The 21,467-nt window shown below is 37.4% G+C and overlaps 1 protein-coding gene across 6 annotated transcripts in view; it reads right to left on the bottom strand.

Moving 5' to 3' along the window:
- INPP4B (inositol polyphosphate-4-phosphatase type II B) overlaps window positions 1–21,467 on the bottom strand; it is an 817,532-nt gene that overhangs the window by 641,582 nt on the left and 154,483 nt on the right. Inside the window, exon 4 of one of the 6 annotated variants that reach the window (XM_050791147.1) lies at window positions 3,716–3,810. The exons of the other annotated variants lie outside the window; for them this stretch is intronic. The gene's annotated coding sequence lies outside the window, so the exon portion shown is untranslated. The remainder of the gene's footprint in view (window positions 1–3,715; window positions 3,811–21,467) is intronic. 6 annotated transcript variants of the gene reach the window in all.

Raw genomic sequence — 21,467 nt, 5'->3', positions numbered from 1 at the left:
ATTTACTTCATGATACCTGATAATATGCAAGTAGTAACAAATATTCAAACTTCTCCTGAGAGGGGGTTTACGAGATGGTGTTATACTCTGTAGCCAGCATGTGTCTCCCATTAGACAACTGAGTGTGTGTGATCTTAGGAAAATCACTTTGCACCTCTTGGCTTCATTTACTTATTTTAAATATTTAGATTTTGAACTAGGTATCCCTTAGGTTTATTTTGGCTCTAAAAGACTATGATTCTATGATACACGGCTCCAGGAAAGACTACTTAGAAGACAGACTTGACACTCAACATAAGAGGATATAAAAAGGGTTAGTGAAAGAAAAACTGTTTATATCATATATCCATTCACAAGTTAAATTTTTAATCTGTATTTTGAACTGGAAGAAATGCTAGAAAGACTGTCCTCAAATGCCTTCATCTTAATGATGAGTAGCTGATCTGAAGTTAGACCATCCTTGGAGCATTTAGAAAGTTGAATGTCTCATCTACTTAAACATTTGTTGTGGTGTTTTTGTTTTTTTTTCCCCCTTTAGCTGGGCAATAAAGAATTAATTGTATAAAACATTCCTGAATCATCTTTCCAAGATACATTAATTTATCTTCTCTAATCCTTAAAAATTCCTTTCAGTAATAAGATTCAGGAAATTATTCTACTGTTCTAACCAAAAAGGGAAAAGAAAGTTTAAGGAAGAAGTCATTTCCTTACTAATAAAAACAGATTTCCTTTCATGTACTTCAGTTTATTTTTGGCTCTCAAGAGACCACTGACACAATTAGCTATCCAGACTCCTGGACCAGAGATTTCTCAGAAAGAAGCCATTACAACTTACAGGAAGTACAGGAGGGCTTTTATCTGCTTTATATAGGTTTATATACTATACACCTGCACATGATTTATTTGGACAAAAGGGTCCTTACTGCTTTAGCAAGTCAGGAAAACATCTATCTAGACCTCAAAGGCTTGACAAGACATTTAGTATACTTTCTTTAAAGGAGGAATCCTAATGAGATTAGTGCAGTCCCCTAAAGCTTTCTTGGAAATAGTGAGGGTATTTATTTGTCCTCTGGTAAAGTCTTGCATGGGGATTTACCTATTGCTAGGCACATTATTTTATAATAGCTTATTTCCTTTTTAATGTTTAATTTATGGCACTAGAGTTTTTTAAACTTATGTCAGGTAGATTGTATTACTTCTGAATTTTATTTTACAGTAGTAACGCATGTATTCCAATATAGTCGTTGTGTAGTAAGGTTGAGAAGTGCCAATTAAAATAAATACCATTACAGGGGTCATATGTGGTTGGCATGCATTTAACCATAGGCAGTCTGTTCTGTGACACCATCAACACCTCAAACTCATACAAAGGATTAAGATCTATAACATGAAAAGTTGACAAGCCCTTATCTAGCAGAGAGTACTCTCTATCGGAGAACTTTTCAGAGTATTTTTATGAGATTCAGTGCTTACTCGGGAAATACTAATGATCACCATCATTTACCAAGAGAGAATTCTCTTTCAGTCAGGGAAGCGGGCATTAATATAGCCGTATTCCCTTCAATAGTACTCTCTGTGTCAAAATGTTAAAAAAAAAAAAAAAATAGATACCCTAAGTATTATCTAGACGTTAGAGACTTTAACAATTAAATTTAGAAATAAATGACAACTCTTAGTGAAGACCTGGCTTCTCTTTTATCTATTCCATTTTATTTTCAGCAATGGACAAGCTGGCTGGTTTTAGCTAGCCATATCCTTCACCCACTTTGAGTTCTGATTTAGCGCTATAACATCACCATGCATGAAACTAGTTACAAATCTTAGCCAGTGAATTCAAACTAGACTTGATTATTTTTAGACTAATTTTAAAATGGCATTTTAACATAAAATACTAAAACTTCACATATTTATATTAATTTGAGTTCCTTATTTTGTGCCAAGAACCCCAGCCAAGAAATCAACAGGAAAGCAAATCAAATATTTCTTAGCTACACTGCATTCCAAAATTACCTACACCATGCCAAATCCTATTGCCCATTCTTACCTATCATATCCCTCAAGGGAAGCACTTCAGCTAACATGATCATTTGTTTTAACCTTGCTTCCAAATTGAAAAGGCATTTACTTCTCCCTCTAAAATATCCATTGCTAAAGAACCTGATTCTTTGTTTATAGCTGGCTATTTATCTATAAATAACCATGAAAAATAAAAAGACAGAAAATCCTAGAATCAAAGGGTTCTACTTGACATGAAACAGTTTTCAGCAAGTACATAATTTAAGCCTCTTTATTTAACGAGTTACCTGCATGCTATTTAGAAGTGGAAGTCACTTTTTCAAAAAGCACCTTTCATACTAATTATTTTTACTAGAGATGTATTGGTTCACCAAATACAGTTCTACAGTTAGATTGCCAATACTAAAAATGTCCTCTCCACCAACCATCTCCCTATTTCTGTTTCCCAAGCATCTCATTTTGACTTTGGGCTTAGGACTGGGTTCTAGAACCACCAGGACAAACTGGAGCTGATTAGGCAGCCATGGTTCACTTCCCATGGCTATCATAGCAGACGGGCTTTACAAACACCCACGACACTCAAACATCTATGACACAAAAGTAAGCCAGACACTTTTTACAGACATTCATGAAAGTCAGAAAATCCAAATATTATTTCCCCTCTAATACATTATCTTGAGGAAACCCCTCCTCAGGAGCCAAGCAGAATAGTCCTGTCAAGACCCATTTATACGAAAAGGCTGCTGGGGTGGTTTCATTTTCATGCAAGTCTATATACAACGCATGTAATTATATTATGTCAGGCTGCATGCATAAAATCCTACTTTCCTGTAGTTTTACTCAGTATATATTCTCATTGACTGTAATTACATGGCCTTTTTAAACAGTCTAAGGCACACACTTATGTTAGCATCCTTTTTTGAAACTCTGTACAGTGTTTTAATGAGCCATGGATCTGAAGTCAAGGTCGTTTCCTAGCACAGCCATCATAGGCCTATCATCACACAGTGAAGAGAAGCATCCTGTTCAGAGCAAGTGATTCCACTTAACCTAGACAAGCTAGGACCTAAGGTCTTAAATAGAGAAGAACCCACTGAACCAAACTAGACTTCACAAAATTCTAAATACAATTCAGTAGTGAAGCACAAGGCAGAAAAGGTCAGGTGTTTAGAGCTTAAAATCAAAGAATGAATTTAAAAGTGGCATTAATTTTGGCATTAAAGCAAACATCTGGATAACTGGAGATGGAGAGAGAGAGAGAGCGTGAGAGAAGAGGAAGGGAGAGTGAGAGAAGAAGGGAAGGAAGAAAGAAAGAAAGAAAACGAAAAATCAAAAGGGTTTTCAAGGTAGTGGATGCCTGCAAACGCCAAAGAAATGAAGGTTGCTAATGATGAGAGAGAAAAAATAACAATAATAGGAATGTTAATAGCAGAAGAATAAGGCAGGTAACTTATCCTAATGTTGTAATAATCTGCCTTGAAATTTCTTAATATTCAACATAACAAATTGTATTGTATGGCATCTTAATGCTCCATGTGCATTCAATCTTAATAAATGTGGCTGGCAGATATTGCTGTCTATGCTTTACAATATTTCATTACATATACTTATCTAAAATCCATGCAGAAACAACTCAAAAGTTCAGTCATAAAGTGCAATTTTTTCCTGTTCAACGTGCAAATTTAATCTTAATGTACACCTTTGGGATGTTTGTATCCTTCGTTGTTCTGGTGCTCTGTGAGTTCCAGCCTGATCCTTGAAGCAATATCTGTAGGAAAATTATTTCATCTGCTTCTGAAATTTGAAAACAAACGTTCTAATGATGTGGGGAAATGATTTTACAAGAAGTTAATTTATTCTATCAATTTCCACAATTTCTCTAGGTTTTTTGGACACTTCCCCCCGCCCCGGAGAGATTATTTAATGTAATTACTTGGCAAGAATCTTAATCTTTCTCTCTGTCTCTTTCTCTCTCCTCCCTTTTAGTTATAAAACAATACCTACTCAATCTAACCTTGAACACGGATTATAAAAGAAATGACATTTCTTTAAAAATCTAAAGTGTTCCATCTTTTTTGAAGACTATATCATTCATATCAATCAAAAAAAACTCTGAAAAAGAAGGGATATTTCTATAATATATTGCAAATACAACAATATCCTTAAAAGTAATTAAATTATGTCACTGGTAATATAATTATTATAGTGTGTTTTTAATTAAAATAGCATTACTAATTCACCAATAACATTTTATACCTAAAACAGTGTCACTTTCATGCAAAGACTATAACAACTATATCTTTGAGTGAAAGGTTTTCTCTATCGCGTAAGAGCAGAAAATATTCTCTCAGAATATTAATGTGTGAAGTTAAAAATGTCCTCCATCCAGAAACTCCAATCATGGGACTCTGAGAGAAAGGCAATGAATTGATATTTGGGATTTTATCCTCAAAAAGAAGAGTATTCTGTTTTGGAAATTTGATGTTATAAAAAACAATTAAAATACCTTTGGCATCTATAAGATATCAATTAGTAGGTATAAAAATGGTACTTTAGCTTTTGGAACAGCAAAGGAGAGTATATTGTACAGTAAATGCATTGTGACAATTATATATTATGCATATGCATACACTCATATATATTGCTGAATGGATAGTCTCAAAAAGATGTGTCTCTTAGTATTTGAGATAGATGATTTCCTAGATAAGCAAAGGTTAGCTCAGCCGAAGCTTGTCTTATTCATTTTTTGCTTCTTTAGTCATATTGCCCATGAACTCCTAAGTCTCCTTTAAAACAGTACATGCATATTAGATGTACAAGCAACCCCCTGTAATTAAATGTTGTCACCCTGAAATAAAAGGATATCTTTTCTCAGTGTGCTTTGTTTGTATTTCTTTGGCAGAAGAGGAGGAATACCAGTTGTTTTATAAAAGCTTATGTAAGGTATTGAGAGCACAAAACAGGACTTCTTGTAATAGTGGAACAAAACAAACTACTAGAGAGAGTGAAAGGACTTTCCCCATCAGGCAATGGGGGGACACTGGTGTACAAAATGATCATGGTCATTTAAACAGAACACCAGACAGGTTTCCATGTGGAAGGAAACAGATGCAGCACAGAGTATCTGGCTTTGGTGGCTTCCAAGGGCCATCAGAGAAACATGCCGTAGAAGAGAAAAATGCTATCTACCACTTGGAAGCTAGCAGGACTAGTTTCATTCCCAAGAGTTGGTAGTCATGGAGTTGTCTCCCATGTAACCTATTAAGTTTCTCACAAAGGTTTCTTAAGTTTCTTAATAGGTTTCATGGAAGATAACCCCATGACTACCAACTCTTGGAAATGAAGCCAGACAATGCCTTTCTGTCCAGTTATTGTGAACCTATATTTTACTCTCTAGGCTGGAAAGACCTGAGGATATATGAATCACATGTGTAAACAAGTCAGTAAATCTTCATATAATCTATTAAATACTGCTAAAGGTATAAGTATAAGGTGATTTATAAAAAAGGAAGACCAAAACTACTATGTGCTTGGGAAAGGGAGAGAAATTTTGGAAACTTCACAGAATAATTGGTGTTTGAGTTGAATCAGGAAAACTGAGTATATAGTTATCAGACAGTGACAGGAATTTTGGATATTTCAGGCAAACATACAAAGGCAAAGGAGAACATGGTGTGTTCCAGGACTAGCTGTTATTTGGGGAGACTAAAGCATAGTGGATATATGGAGGTGAAAGAGACAAGAAATAAGTTTGGAAAGCTATAACTTGGATTTGTTCATTTGTTCATTGCAAAACTCCTCTAATTTGTATGCAATAATAAAACTTTGTTTGGAATTTTTGTGGTCATCATGTTTGCAAGCGGGAGAGTTGCTACCAGCCAACAAGGTTGCCCAGTATATGGATTTGCCAAGATTTTTTAGTGAGTTTTATGAAACAATACAAAATGAGACATCCTTAGAATGCAGTATGGGCCTTACTGAAGAGCGCTCCCAAAAGGGATTGCATGGGAATAATCCCTTTGTGGAGACTCAACATAGGAAAGTCAAACAGGCTCATAGAATTTGTTCAAGAGCACATGTTTGGTTATTTGCAGGACTGTGAATATGAGAATATTCTCAGACTGGAGATCAGTCTAAGTCAATGATATGAATGAAGGCTTCTATAAAGATTTCTCCTCTCTCCCCCACACCCACTCCCTCCTACTTAGCCAAAAGGACTCCACTATCAATAATTCCCAAATAGCTCAACAGCCATAAAACGGAGAAAGGTCTGAGAATTTAGGAGGGTGATAGAAATGTAATAATTTAAAAATAAAAGAAGCCAATAACTTATGATTTAGTACACGCCATTAATATTTAATTGCATTTTTCCTGAGTATTCAGGGACATTATTTTTGAAAAGGTATCCTTGATATTTGGCCACAGCCATTTCAGATTAAAATGAAGAGTTGAGATATATTTAATTAAATATGTCTTGGTCACATTATTCTTATACAAGAAGAAAAGGCACTTTCATATTATTAATTGCTTGGCAAAATTATAATTGGACAAAATTGGCATAGGACTACAAAAAAATTAGCCAGAGTGATAATCCAAACTTCAAAAGGTCAGTTTGAACACTGCATGCTGGTTATATATTAATAAAAGGGAATAAATCAAAGAACATATGTGTGACTTTGAACATTTCTAAAACTTAATATATTTTAAACTGCTGCCAAAAAGTAGATATTTATTTTCTCTGACATTATTCTCTGATTCAGACTTAAGTATGTCCTCAATAATTCCGAAAGGCATAACAGTCAGTGATATATCAAAGGAATGCTGCAGCTTCAGATATGCTTCTTCCCAATTTTACAAGCCATAGCAATATTACTTAATAAGCAGAAGCTGACTTCAGCCAACAGAGTTCTATACTTGCCTGAGACAGGCAAATATATAGTACTTTACAAGAAGAACATTTGAATATTTACCATTTTATAGATCCTCCTTGACTGAAGAGAGGAGAAAAAAAAGCCAATTGCACTTTAGAATAATCCTTCATTGGGGAGACATTTTTAGTGAGTAATATTTCAAAGACTATTCAGTGGTGAAAAAAGCGTTGTGTAAACAATAAATATTTTAGTGACTTCCATGGGGCAAATTTCACAGTATAGTTTTTTGATATGGTCTACTTTACTTCTGCTGAAATTCTACTATCTTCAGTCATTTCTAAAAATACAAGTGGTCAAGAGTTTCACTTTTAAATAAAGCCGCCTTTAAATTTCCAAAGCAATTATATTTGGTCTAAAATTAAATAGGTTTCTGCCAGTCATGTTGACTTATACCTGTAATCTCAGCACTTTGGGAGGCTTGGGTGGGAAAATCACCTGAACTGGGGAGGTCAAGGCTGAAGTAAGCTGTGATCACACCACTGCACTCCTCCCTGGGTGACAGAGTTAGACTCTATCTCAAAAATATATATATATTATTAAATAAATAAATAGGTTTCTATGTGCACATTTTTTCATAACATTTTTAAAATATGTGTCAAGACAACTGACTTAAATAGGTAAGTCTATAAAAATTATACATGGCTATATAAATATCAAAAGATTGGTTAAATGGAGAACATGAGCTATAAATAAATATTTGATTTAGAAAACTAGAGTTTTGATGTTTACGGCAAACTACACGTCATAGGTTAACAAAGCCCAGAAGGCTTGCTTTGAATTTTGAATACACCAAAATCCCTATAGGCTGTTGACCGATTTTCCTGACTCTAGAACCAGGTTGGAATTAGGACTGAAAACACTTCAAAGACTCTAGGACTGTGTTTTCTACTCCCTACATGACCCATGAGAATTTGAGAAATTATCTAGAATGTTAGAATTCAAGATGTTAGAGCAATACAGGCTCTATTTGATAGTCAAGGCCTCAAATAACAAAAAGTAAAAGTTAAGACAAGCTTAAGCAGAGAATGACAAAGCCAAAAACTCAATTGTAAATTAAGAACCCTTATTAGGGAGAAATGCTGATTCTAATAACCTTTGCTGTCAATTTGAATAAGCAATATATGGTGGCATGTTGAGTCAAAGCCAAAAGAAAAAACCCGAGTTCAGGGCCAGACCAACAGTCTACTTGGCTCTGTATGCACTGCCCTGACAATCAGTGGCCAGGACTCCTAATGAAGGCTGGAGTACAGATGAGGTCAAAGGATTAATGGGCCACTGAGTCATGAAACAAAATACAGGGCAATAACCACTTCATGCCATTTTAACACAAAAGAAAAATCAAGGATCCCCAAAATATTGTTATATCTTTGACATTTTCTATTAATCATTCTGAACTTGACCATCACTACTAAGTTTCATCCCCAAATACTGAGCTTCTATAGTACAAAATGCATTTCATAGATCAGATAGCATACTTCAAAAACAGCTTTATTTATCAGTTATAATCTTTGCTTATTCCTGGATTTCATGTGCTACTTATAACTTGAAAAAATCAACCTTTGTTAGAGAAAATAACCCCTACAGAGATGATTCTGTGCCTCCTTTACCTCCACTCTAGAGATTAGAAAGCAGGCCAGCCAAATCATGAAAAAATGGAAACAGAAAATGTTCATTTCACTGGAAATACGGGATAGAGACCAAGACTTATTCTTAGGAATAAAACAGATTTGGGGGGGGGGGAAAGGCAAGGTGTTCTTTTTGGTATATGGGAAACAGTGATAATTTCAGGAGAAAAAAAAATTATTGGGAATTCTTGAAAAACTGGGAAGAAACAAAGAGTTTCTTTGTTTCTAATAAGATGGGGACTTTCTTATTGAAAGCTATGTGGATGCTAACAGTTACGAGGAAAAAGCACCAAACGAAAGAGTATATGAATTGACTGACTGACGAGGAATCAAGAATGTGCTCCAAAGCAGAGAATTGGGAGGATTATACCTGAGGACTCATAAACTTAGAAAGGTTTTTGATTATTTTTACTTATTAGTTTTCATCACATTCCAAAAGTGTTTCAGAGCACTTTTAAAAATAACTCAAATACCAAAGCCCAAAACTGAGGGATGAGAAAATCAAGAAAAGGCAAAAATAAACATAAGTAACTAAAGAAGGGTCTGGTTAGGACTTGCACAAAGAAATGCAATGTACAAGCTCTTTTAGAATTGTTGAGCTGGGAAACAAATTTGGCTTTAAACTTCCTGGGATTCAAAGCAAAAAAGGATGCAGGAATAGTGAGGCCACTATTTTCTTTTTCTTTCCCAATTATCCTTCCTCCAAAAAATGAAAAAATAAAAATAAATAAAAATAAAACATAAAAAAAAAATCATTGAAGGAAAAACGGAAGCCTTGGGCTCGCCCAGGTACTGTGAGTTGTGAGGCTTCTGCAAGGCAAAGCTGGGCAGGGAGATAACAGTCAGAAAGAGCTAATAAGTGGGAGGCATGGAATTACCAGGAATATAAGACACAGCCCTAATGACTATGAATAATACAGTTGACATTTGCTAAGACACTCTAAGCAGGGTGGATGTTGGGGGACTCTCAGGCACTATGCGCCTGCCCGAGATCCAAAGTTTTCATCCTTGTCAGGTTCTGGCATCACCTAAGATGCCAGGATGACACTATCCAATCTCCGCCTTGTCCCCACAACATCCCTCGTGTGTTTCTCTCTTCACTTACTGCTTTCTACCCTGTCCTATGAAACCCTTGTTCCACTATCACTCACTTGACTAAACTTCATTGTGTTTTTGCCTTGAAAGAAACACAAATCTCACCTGAAAACACTATCCTCCCTACTCATTCGCTCATGACCCACAGGCTCTAGATGATACCAAAGATGTACTCAGCCTTTCCATGAAGGGGCCTGTCCCTTCATACAGTATTATGATTATTTTAGCTTTGTCTTTATAACACTTTCCAGATTCACTTCATCACAAGAATCAACTACATAATAAATATGAAGCCATCCTGTTTAGTAGCTAACTGAAGACTATTCTCTTGTCTTTCTATTTTCACACATAAAGAGAATTTGTTTTCTCTGTGAGTGCTGAAAGGAGAGAAAACTCAACAGAAAACACAGCAAAGCTGTATACACTTCCCCCAAATACACCATGAGTGATTTTTTTTTTTTTTTTGCCTTCATCAATCTGCACATGTTATTTGCTTGTTCTGAAATTCCTTCCCATAATACTTTTATCTGGAAAAGATTTATCTTTCCAGACCCAACCAAAAGTCCCCCCATATCCTTTCCTTTCTCCTACATGCCCTGAAGCCTTCTTGAAAACACCTTTGCAAAAATTATAACTGAGAAAATTACAAGGGTAAAAGAGATCTGACCTAACTGACTCCATCTTGCTTCCAACCTCCAAGTTGTCCTTGTTCATTCCTGGGCATAGGCTGAACTAACTTTGGGAGGAACTTTGAAAGAAAGATGACAACAGCCCTTACACAAAACAAATCCCCTTCCTACCTGGGACTAGACTGACTTTGTAGGACTTACAAATTCACCATAAGATTACAAATTATGGTTTAGGAGTCATGCAGCTGAAGGCTGTAAGATTCTGAACCTCTCTAAATTGCTCCTGGGGATACCATCACTGTTGTGAAACCTAGTATCAGTGCTTGAAATATTCTGGAGACTCTGCACTCAATGGATCAGCTGGTATGACCCAGGTCGATAAACTGGCTCAAGTGGTCTCACCCAGGAACTGACTCAGCACAAGAGGACAGCTTTCTACTCCTCATGATTTCATCTCTGACCCGACCAATAGCACTCCCCACTTTCTAACCCTCATCCACCAAATTATCCTTAAAAACCCCTATCCCCGAGTTTTCAGAGAGACTGATTTAAGTAATAATAAAACCCTGGTCTCCCATACAGCCGGCTAAACTCTTTCTGTATTGCAATTCTTCTCTCTTAACAAATCAACTCTGTCTAGGCAGTGGACAAGGAGAACCCATTGGGTGTTACATTCTCAGGAGACTAATGGTCTTTCCATCTAGAATGATGTAGAATGATGAAGGCAAAAAACATCACTCTTTACATCACCTTTTCATCCCTGTTACACCTTGCATCTCCACTATGAAGAAACAAATCTTTCTCATCAATTAATTTACATGTTTGTTGGGTATGGACTAGCACCCAGGACCATATGAAGGTCTCAGCACATTGGCAAACAATGAATATTTGTGAAACGACATTTTCTGAAATTGCAATCTGTTAGTTTCAACTAGTGATTTCAACAATCTGTGCTAAATTGCCCATGATAACCATTTTTGTTAGGTTTAAACCAAGAAGTTGTGATTCTTTTAACAGAGTTTCCAAAACTTTTTGTCTCGGGGTCATTTTGAAACAAAAAGCCACAAAATATTTGAAGAGCTAGTGGTATTTCTCTACCTAGTAACATTAATTCTGCAGACTTGTTATACGAAACTTCTTAAAGAGGTAACCTAAACGGATGGTATAAAATGACCCAGAATATACTTCCCTTTCTAAAGCATTAAAATATCTCACAGTTTTTAGAGATAAACATTTGTGATTAAGCAAATTCTGCCATACATAAATGTACATGTTTATGCACAGCTGACTAATTATTTTTTAAAATGAGATTTATTTTCCCTTTTTCCTATAAAACTAAGTTCTCACTAAGTTCTGGTTTCATGCAATTTAAAAAGTCAAACAGACTTTCCTTATCTTGCAACATAGATCGCAACTACTGTCTGCATAACAAAATTAAGTGACACATATATTTAATAATCTTTTCCATGATGCACTGTCCTGTACATTGCTTTTGAGTTTTATTAAGCAACTGAGTGACATGATGAGCTGTATTTTACCAAAAAGAGATCTAGTCACCATCAATCAGCACCATGACTTCAAGTCAGGATCTGATTCTTAGCATCTTCTGAAGATACCACATGGCATCTTTTATTGATCCATGAATAAATGACTCAGGCGTGTTGCAAAGCACGAAGACACCGGCTGAGAGCTTGAGCCAACAAGGTGCTATGCAGGTAGATAAAGGAACATAGCATGGAGAAAATGTTTTAAAGGTAATGTTTGTTCTTTTGGACTAGGGAAGCTCTTCACCATGTAAAACAAATAATACTAGAAGATGCAGTGAGAAAAAGACATATGAGGGCAGACAACATATTTTTATAGAAATGTCAAAGCCTTTTAATTTTTGCTTCCAATTTCCCTCCCTCTTCAGTGGTTTTATTTGCTGCCTCCTTGATTCTACATCCACTCCCCACAGGAGCCCTGGCTGCCTTCAAAATTTTCTTCACTTAAAAAGACTAGGTTGGGACTTACTGTGCTCTTGATTTAGTGTCAATCTAACATTGAAACAATCTTGAAAGAAACCCGGGCTCCCCTGCAGAGAACTGCTGGAGAACTGGCAAAAAGGACCAGAGAAGGAATTGTAAATGGTTGCCTCCCACTCCTCCAAGAGAACCTCCCCTGGCGCCTTCAACTTCATTAGACTTTTTAAATGGCTCCCAATACCCACTTTTCTATCCTGGTGAATACTAAAATTGACCTTTTTGTACTGCACAGCAAGGGTTTAGAAATAAGTCCTGAGGACCCCAGCACCTTCTTCCTCACCAACCTCCAGAAATTAGAAACCACAGAGTCCAGGACCTTGTCCCTCAAAGCTATTTTTAGAAATGCATACCCAGAAGCTGATTATAGAAAGCAACTATCTCTTTTTCACACTGCTGTTTCAAGTTCTGAATATAATGCTGAGTGCCCATAAAACATATGATCCAGCCTGTGATGACCAGCTGACCTGTAGAACTAGACAGCACTAAAAACTCGGTGGGAACCATTGGTTTAAATCCATTCCCATGAGACCATGAAGCTCTAAGCGCATCTCAGCCCCCACAGTGTGTCTCTTTTCCTTTTCATCTCAGCATTCTCTTTGGTTGCAACTATCACCATGTTTCCTATCAAACTCTAAAAACCCAGTGAGAAAACTCAAAGGAAAATGATAGCCCCTTTTACACTGAGACTTGAATGTGATGTTGAAGCATTTTGAATAAATGTCAAAAACAGTGGGTCCAAAATGCCGACAAGGGCAAAGATTTTTTTAATTTTTAATTTTTGCTTTATCAGGACCCACACAATCCTAGGCCTATGTTTGGAAAACAGATGCTACTAGAAAAATTTCCCCTGATGAATAATGTACTCATCAACTTGTACCTTTAATAAGGTCAAACCATGTTGTACCTTTATAAAAATCAAACAAGGGAAAGAAAACCACTGAATAAAATGTACCCTGTGTCTTGCAGGGTACATTTATATTATTATAAAATCCAGTCTACTTCTCCATCAACAACCCAGATTTAGAAACAACACAAATTCAGAATCCTGGTTACCTGACTCAGAAAACCTCCATTTACTCTCCTATTATTGAGTAAACTCTTCTTTGTATTTCCTGGGGCTAGTTCAGGAAACAGGGAGTGTGACATGGGTCCTTCTCAACTACCAACTTTCTTTTTTTTTTTTTTTTTTTTTTTTTTTTTTTTTTTTTTAATTTATTTATTATTATTATACTTTAAGTTGTAGGGTACATGTGCATAACGTGCAGGTTTGTTACATATGTATACTTGTGCCATGTTGCTGTGCTGCACCCATCAACTCGTCATTTACATCAGGTATAACTCCCAATGCAATCCCTCCCCCCTCCCCCCTCCCCATGATAGGCCCTGGTGTGTGATGTTCCCCTTCCTGAGTCCGAGTGATCTCATTGTTCAGTTCCCACCTATGAGTGAGAACATGCGGTGTTTGGTTTTCTGTTCTTGTGATAGTTTGCTAAGAATGATGGATTCCAGCTGCATCCAAGTCCCTACAAAGGACTCAAACTCATCCTTTTTTATGGCTGCATAATATTCCATGGTGTAGATGTGCCACATTTTCTTAATCCAATCTGTCACTGATGGACATTTGGGTTGATTCCAAGTCTTTGCTATTGTGAATAGTGCTGCAATAAACATACGTGTGCATGTGTCTTTATAGCAGCATAATTTATAATCCTTTGGGTATATACCCAGTAATGGGATGGCTGGGTCATATGGTACATCTAGTTCTAGATCCTTGAGGAATCGCCATACTGTTTTCCATAATGGTTGAACTAGTTTACAATCCCACCAACAGTGTAAAAGTGTTCCTATTTCTCCACATCCTCTCCAGCACCTGTTGTTTCCTGACTTTTTAATGATTGCCATTCTAACTGGTGTGAGATGGTATCTCATTGTGGTTTTGATTTGCATTTCTCTGATGGCCAGTGATGATGAGCATTTTTTCATGTGTCTGTTGGCTGTATGAATGTCTTCTTTTGAGAAATGTCTGTTCATATCCTTTGCCCACTTTTTGATGGGGTTGTTTGTTTTTTTCTTGTAAATTTGTTTGAGTTCCTTGTAGGTTCTGGATATTAGCCCTTTGTCAGATGAGTAGATTGCAAAAATTTTCTCCCATTCTCACACATCTACAGCCATTTGATCTTTGACAAACCTGAGAGAAACAAGAAATGGGGAAAGGATTCCCTATTTAATAAATGGTGCTGGGAAAATTGGCTAGCCATAAGTAGAAAGCTGAAACTGGATCCTTTCCTTACTCCTTATACGAAAATTAATTCAAGATGGATTAGAGACTTAAATGTTAGACCTAATACCATAAAAATCCTAGAGGAAAACCTAGGTAGTACCATTCAGGACATAGGCATGGGCAAAGACTTCATGTCTAAAACACCAAAAGCAACGGCAGCAAAAGCCAAAATTGACAAATGGGATCTCATTAAACTAAAGAGCTTCTGCACAGCAAAAGAAACTACCATCAGAGTCAACTACCAACTTTCTAAACCGCTGACCTTGGACTGCAGGGCCCCTTCTGTTCCCTCCTCCCCTTGAGGAGCTATATAAAAACTCTGCGTCAAAAACGTGCGGGAACAAGCAAAAGGCTTGAGTTCCAGTTCTGACTCTGCCACTGACCATGTTCAGGCAGGTTCTTCACTTTTCTGGGTCTTGCTGTCTCCTCTGAAAGGGGGAGGATAAATAAGAGAAACTAAGTCACTCCCCTTCCAATTTAAAAATCTATGAAGAATTACAGAATGTTCCCAAAACAGAATCATACTGGGTCTTCACAGGTAAAAGAAACCTCATGGAAGATGTTAATTATTTCCCTGTCCCACTAAAGACTTTTTTTTTTCCAGAGGCCACAGATGACACAAATCAGATTAGGTTATCACGAAGGGACCAAGGGGACCCTTTCACTTTGCCCTCTGAAGTTTTACAGAAAAATCAACTGATGAAAGGCAGATTAATTGGGGGTAAATTTCCTTGTGCTCCTTCACTCACTTCCCTTATTGTTACTCTAAATAGATTACTAAAACAAACAAAACATAATGGAGTAGAAATAAATATTGAGGATAAAAAATAGGGAATATTAATAGGAATTATCCTTTCAATGTTTAGTAATTCTCCACCTTCTATTTGCCAACAAGATTTACAATTACCCTAAAAATTTTCTCAGATTAAACGTATCAAATTGGGCCAGGTGGGGTGGCTCATGCCTGTAACCCTACTACTTTAGGAGGCCTAGGTGGGAGGATCGCTTGAGCCCAGGAATTCCAGATTAGCCTGGGCAACAAAGCGAGACCCCCAACTCCAAACACAATTAAAATTTAAAAAAATAAAATTAAACAAAATAAAAAAAATACAGTTATCAAATTGGCTTTTGTTGGGGCTCAGAGACTAATGCCTGAAAACGTGGCATTTTGACATGCTGAACTAAAGGAGCTTCAAAGTCTTTCTGGCCTTCCCTCCCTCACAACTGTCTCTCTCAAAGAAACTGAAATTTCTTTATCTGCCTAAGATCCAGACCCACTAAGGAGAACAACAGGTTTGTTTTCTCTCCATGATATTTTAAGATTTACTGTAGAAAGGACGACTAAGAGGTGATCACACATGAACAGACCTTTTCATGAGTATGACTGTCTCTAAGGATCATTTAAATTTCAAAGAAAACTATTTACAAATTAATTTTCGTTCCCCAATTCAGTCATTCATTCTCTCCAGTGATTATTTATTGCCCTCCATAGGATTCCTCTTCCTCCTTTTCCCATAATCTGTTTTAATAAGATATAACCTCTTATTCTTTCTGTAACCTCTAGATAATATATAAGTTTCTATAACTCATTGAGAAGTTGGGTCTTCATTCTGAAAGCTCTCATGTATACACATTAAATACATTTGTATACCTTTTTATTTATCAATCTGCTGATTGTCAGTGAACTTTCAGCAAACTTTTAAGGGGCCAAGAGTCTATGGCCCTTTATTAGGTCATTCTTTCATTGCTACAAAGAAATACCTGAGACTGAGTAACTGCAAGAAACAGGTTTAATTGGCTCACGGTTCTGCAGGCTTTACAGAAAGCATGGTGCTGGGATCTACTCAACTAGAAGGGAGGTCTCAGGAGGCTTACAATCACGCCAGAAGATGAAAGGGGGGCAAGCATGTCACATGGTGAAAACAGAAGTGTCAGAGGCATGTGAACCAGAACAACTCCATCTTACACAGGAGCTGGGTAAAATGAGGCTGAAACTTACTGGGCTGCATTCCTAGACGGTTATGGCATTCTAAGTTACAGGATGAGATAGGAGGTCAGCACAAAATACAGGTCATAAAGACCTTGCTGATAAAACAGGTTGCAGTAAAGGAGCCAGCCAAAACCCATCCAAACCAAAATGATGACGAGAGTGACCTCTGGTGGTCCTCGCTGCTACACTCCCACCAGCGCCATGACGGTTTACAAATGCCATGGCAACGTCAGGAATTTACCTTATATAATCTAAAAAGGGGAGACATGAATAATCCACCCTTGTTTAGCATATCAAGAAATAATCACAAAAATGGGCAACCAGCAGCCCTCAGGGGCTGCTCTGTCTATGGAGAGTCATTCTTTTATTCCTTTACTTTCATAGCGAACTTGCTTTCACTTTGCACTGCGGACTCACTGGCCCTGAATTCCTTCTTGTGCGAGATCCAAGAACCCTCTCTTGGGGTCTGGATTGGGACCCCTTTCCTGTAACAGAGAAAGCAAGAGAACGCTGTGGAGGAGGTGCCACACACTTTTAAACAACTGGAATCTCATGCAAACTCAGAGTCAGTGCTCACTTACCACCAAGAGGATGGCCCAAGCCATTCATGAGGGACCCTCATGATCAAAACACCTCCCACCAGGCACCACCTTCAGTATTGGCCATTACACTTCAACATGAGATTTGGGTGGGACAAATATCCAAACCATAGCATGCTGTTACAGCTAGTTAGGCATGAGCAGAGCAGGAGAGGGCTCTCTCTCCATGCACTAGGAATATCAAGTGATGATTTGACAATTATCACACTGCCTCTCTAAAAATGATAATTCAGCAGCCCACCCAAGGGACCAAGGAGAGGTCATTTCCTGATGATCCACAGCTATTAACATTAAAGCCTTGATTGAATGCAGATACTAGGGGGAAAAAGAAAAAAACTTTCCCGGGCATGCACACTAAGGAAAAAAAATGTCCAAATAAATATAACCTTCTGTGTATACTCCACTAATAAAAGGAAGAACGTCTCAGACAGGCACGTGTACAACTTCCTAAACACACTGCACATGCTCAGTTCCCAAGGGTAGGAAAGGCACTGCACATGCAGAAAGCCCACCCCCTAAGGGAGGAATCATGGGAAAGAGGCCAGCCTGTGAAGTCCTAGGATCAAGGTTAAACACCTTCCTTTTTTTCTCTCTCTCTTTGACCTTCAGGTGCTCATTTGAATATCTCCCAAGGGTTCTTTCTTTTTTCACCTATTCTAAAGCCTTTTTAATAAACTTCCAGTCCTGCTCTGGAACACTTGCCTCGGTCTCTTTTTATGCTTTATGCCCCTCAGTCGAATTATTTCTTCTGAGGAGGCAAGGACTGAAGTTGCTGCAAACCCACATGGATACAGCGCTGGTAACTCAGATCTCTTCCATCAACAATAATTCTGCCACTGCCCCCAACCCTCACAATCTCATGTCCTTCTCACATTGCAAAATACAATGATGCTTTCCCAATAGTCCCCCAAAGTCTTAACTCATTCCATCATTAACTCAAAAGTCCCAAGTCCAAGTGTAAAGTCTCATCTGGTACAAGGCAAGTTTCTTCCATCTATGACCAGAATCTCAAAGCTGCTTTTCTCTCCTGGAGGCTACAGTGAACAGAATCCAAGAAACTACTTTTCGGGCAAAGGGGCAAGAATTTCTTGCTACCTGACCCCCGTCCCCGCCCAGGCTCCTGGCCTCTCTCTGTCTGTGCATTCTGATGAGTGGGCAGTAAAAATTCCATTTGTCTCCTCTGCAAGGCTTTGATGAATGGGAAAAAAGGATTTGTGTGACTAGCCTTGAGCTGTAGTGACTCTGGTGTACTTTTGGTACTTTGTGTTATGAATATTCATACTGTTTGATCCCTTTTGCTCTCAGAAACAGCCTTTTTGTTGTTGTTGCTGTTTTTCTTTGGCTTTATCTTTCTGTTTGGTTCTGTCATAAAAAAGGGTTCTATAGGGTAGAACTTGGGCCTAGGAACCCTATAAGCCAGCTGTTTGAGCTGGCTCTGTAGACTCGTCAGTTTAATGGTTGAGTCGACCAGGGTCTGTTAAGATAAACCTTGCTGGGGTCCTTGAAATAAAAACCAGAAGAGGTTTCTCTCTTGTCTATGTCCTTGAGAGCCTGACTTTATGATTAAGTGGGGTACTCTCTTAGTCTCCACCATCCAGAGGGTATAAATTTTCAGGTTCACCTCAGGTGGCTGCCTGAAAGGATGAGGTGTCTGAGACACACAATATTTTAAACATCACACTCTTCATTCCAAACATGTCAACTTCTTAGGGCAGTTTTGTATTAAAAGATCCCTTTCTTACTGGGCTTTTTGTCTTTTGCTGTCTTAAGTCTATTCTTAGATAAATTTTTAGGGATCATGGGAATTGCCTCCTGTATACCATCTTCAAGAATACCTCTTGCTAATATGGTAAAAACCTGAAAAATTAACACCTGAGCTTTACATAAAAAGGCTTTTGGGTTGAGCCACCATTGGAGTTAGGTACATCATTGAAAATAAAAAGATTTGAAAGATCTTTTTTTCTAAACAATTGTTGGAAAGGTTAAATTAAATGCACACAAAGTAATGTCATAGCTATTCCTTCCAGCAGATCTGACCTAAAACAAAGTTAAAATTCTGTTCAAGCTCAAAACTGCCTGTTTTACATTCCTTCTGGGAAGAACAATGGAGACCACTCCGCGCTGTGTCCAGGAGTTACAGTTCTGCCCTTTCACTGTGGTGGCCTAGGTTCAATTCCTGGCCAGGGAACAAGTCCTTTCTGGTTTGACAGTTGTGTGATTTAAAATATCAGCTCTTTGTCCCTACTAAATTCTGGTAATAAGAGGTTTGAGAGGATTTTTTAAGAGCTCTATAGTCAAAAGTTGACTTAATTAAAACCTATATTTAGGCTAGTCTCTCTCTCTCTCTCTCTCTCTCCACACACACACACACACACACACACACACACACACATACAGACACATTCACAGTAATATCTAACAACTTGATGCCTTAAAAAGAAAAAGAGAGAAATTAACTGAAAAAGGTGACACATATTTCTTTTTGCTAGTAACTGCTATTTGTCCTCAGGGAATTCCCAGAGGTGTAAATGGACTGAGTCCTCTCAGATCTAAAATTCTGTTCTCTTTTGTATTGTATTTCCTGATCTTTTTGGCTTTGGGGGGGTACCAGAAATTACTTTATGAAAAAAAATTAACCTTGGTATGTGTCATGGCTAGGTGAGAAATACACTTTTAGAATGGCTGACGGCAGTTGCTTACAGTGAACAGTTATTACTACAGGGTGCTCCTCTTTGAGTGTTTGGATGAGACAAGCATCCTTTAGGCCCTAAAGACTGACTGCTTTCTTAGGCTGAGTTCCTTAAGGGCTCTACCCTAAAACCAGTGATCTAATTAAGAAATAAGCTAAGTTAAAAAGTAATTTTACAACTTTCTGGCATTTAGCTGGATATCTTAAAATGCTGTTCTCCAAAAAAAAAAAAAAAAAAAAAAAAAGCCTGACATATTTAAGGAACTCTCCATTTGTAAGGGTGTCTGCTTGTGTACATTAAAAACTCTTAACCATTATTTTAAATTTATAAGCTATACTTTTATTTAAAGTGCTTTTCTTCACCTTCTTAACTAAAATTTCCTTACATGATTTTTTTCCCTTGGTTTGAACAAATGATGGCACAATATTTAGGCCTAATGTCTTAATGCAATGCTTTCAAAATACCAAAATTCAAACTATCTATGTTGTTTTATCTTAGCTGTTCCTTTCAAAATGCAAATTTAAGGTAGCCTAGCTAACAATTACCGAGAACAAAGAAACAGATAATCAAGAAATTGACAGTCTAAAATGGGAAGAAAAAGCCTTGAAAACTGGCAAATTAAAAATATCACAAATTTATAAGATCTGCCTCTCTCTATGTGTCTATATGTCTATGTAATTACACTGGTAATGTGTGATGTTTTACTACTAAAATATATAAAAAGGCTCTAATGTATTGGTTTAAAGAAAAAGTAAGTGCTTAAATCAAGCATTTTATTAAAAATAAAATAAAAAAATTTAAAGCAGACTGGGCATGGTGGCTCACACCTGTAATCCCAGCACTTTGGGAGGCCAAGGCAGGCAGATCGCTTGAGGTTGGGAGTTCAAGACCAGCCTGGCCAACATGGTGAAACCCCGTCTGTACTAAAAATACAAAAATTAGTCACGCGTGGTGGTTCATGTCTGTGATCCCAGCTACTCGGGAGGCTGAAGCAAGAAAATACCCTGAACCCGGGAAACAGTGGCTGCAGTGAGCCGAGACTATACCACTGCACTCCAGCCTGGGCAACAAAGCGAGACTCTGTCTCAAAAAATACAAAAAGTAAAAATGAAAAAAAAAAAAATGCCCTTTAACTCAAATGCCTTTTAGTTCACATGACTTTAATAATCTTTAATAAATAAAGCTAATTTTAATATTATTGATAAAGTAAAAATGTTTTCCAAATTAGACATTTGGTCAAAACTGGTCAGGCAGATCAGATACTGTCTTTGTTACTTGTTTTAAGGTTATAAACCACTTCCGTAATACTTTTTAGAATTGTGTAACTTGTCTGTTTTGGAGGCATTCGATTCTAGGCTCTAAACTAATAGGCAGGGTAAACTATGCTGGGAAGGGTCAGACATTATCTGCAGCTTTGTCCTTCGTGGTGAGCTCTGCATCTGATACATAATTAAAATTGTACTAATTTTGCAATGAACCCTTAGAGGATTCACCCTGAGAAGAGCCTATGGCCTCCACACTTTCCCTTAACATTTTTGAAAAATGTGTTTACTTTTACTGCATGTATAGGGAGATATATCAACTAAA

Source organism: Macaca thibetana, chromosome 5 (genome assembly GCF_024542745.1).
Source record: "Macaca thibetana thibetana isolate TM-01 chromosome 5, ASM2454274v1, whole genome shotgun sequence".
Classification (NCBI taxonomy): Eukaryota; Metazoa; Chordata; class Mammalia; order Primates; family Cercopithecidae; genus Macaca; species Macaca thibetana.
This window is presented reverse-complemented; position numbering and strand designations above follow the sequence as displayed.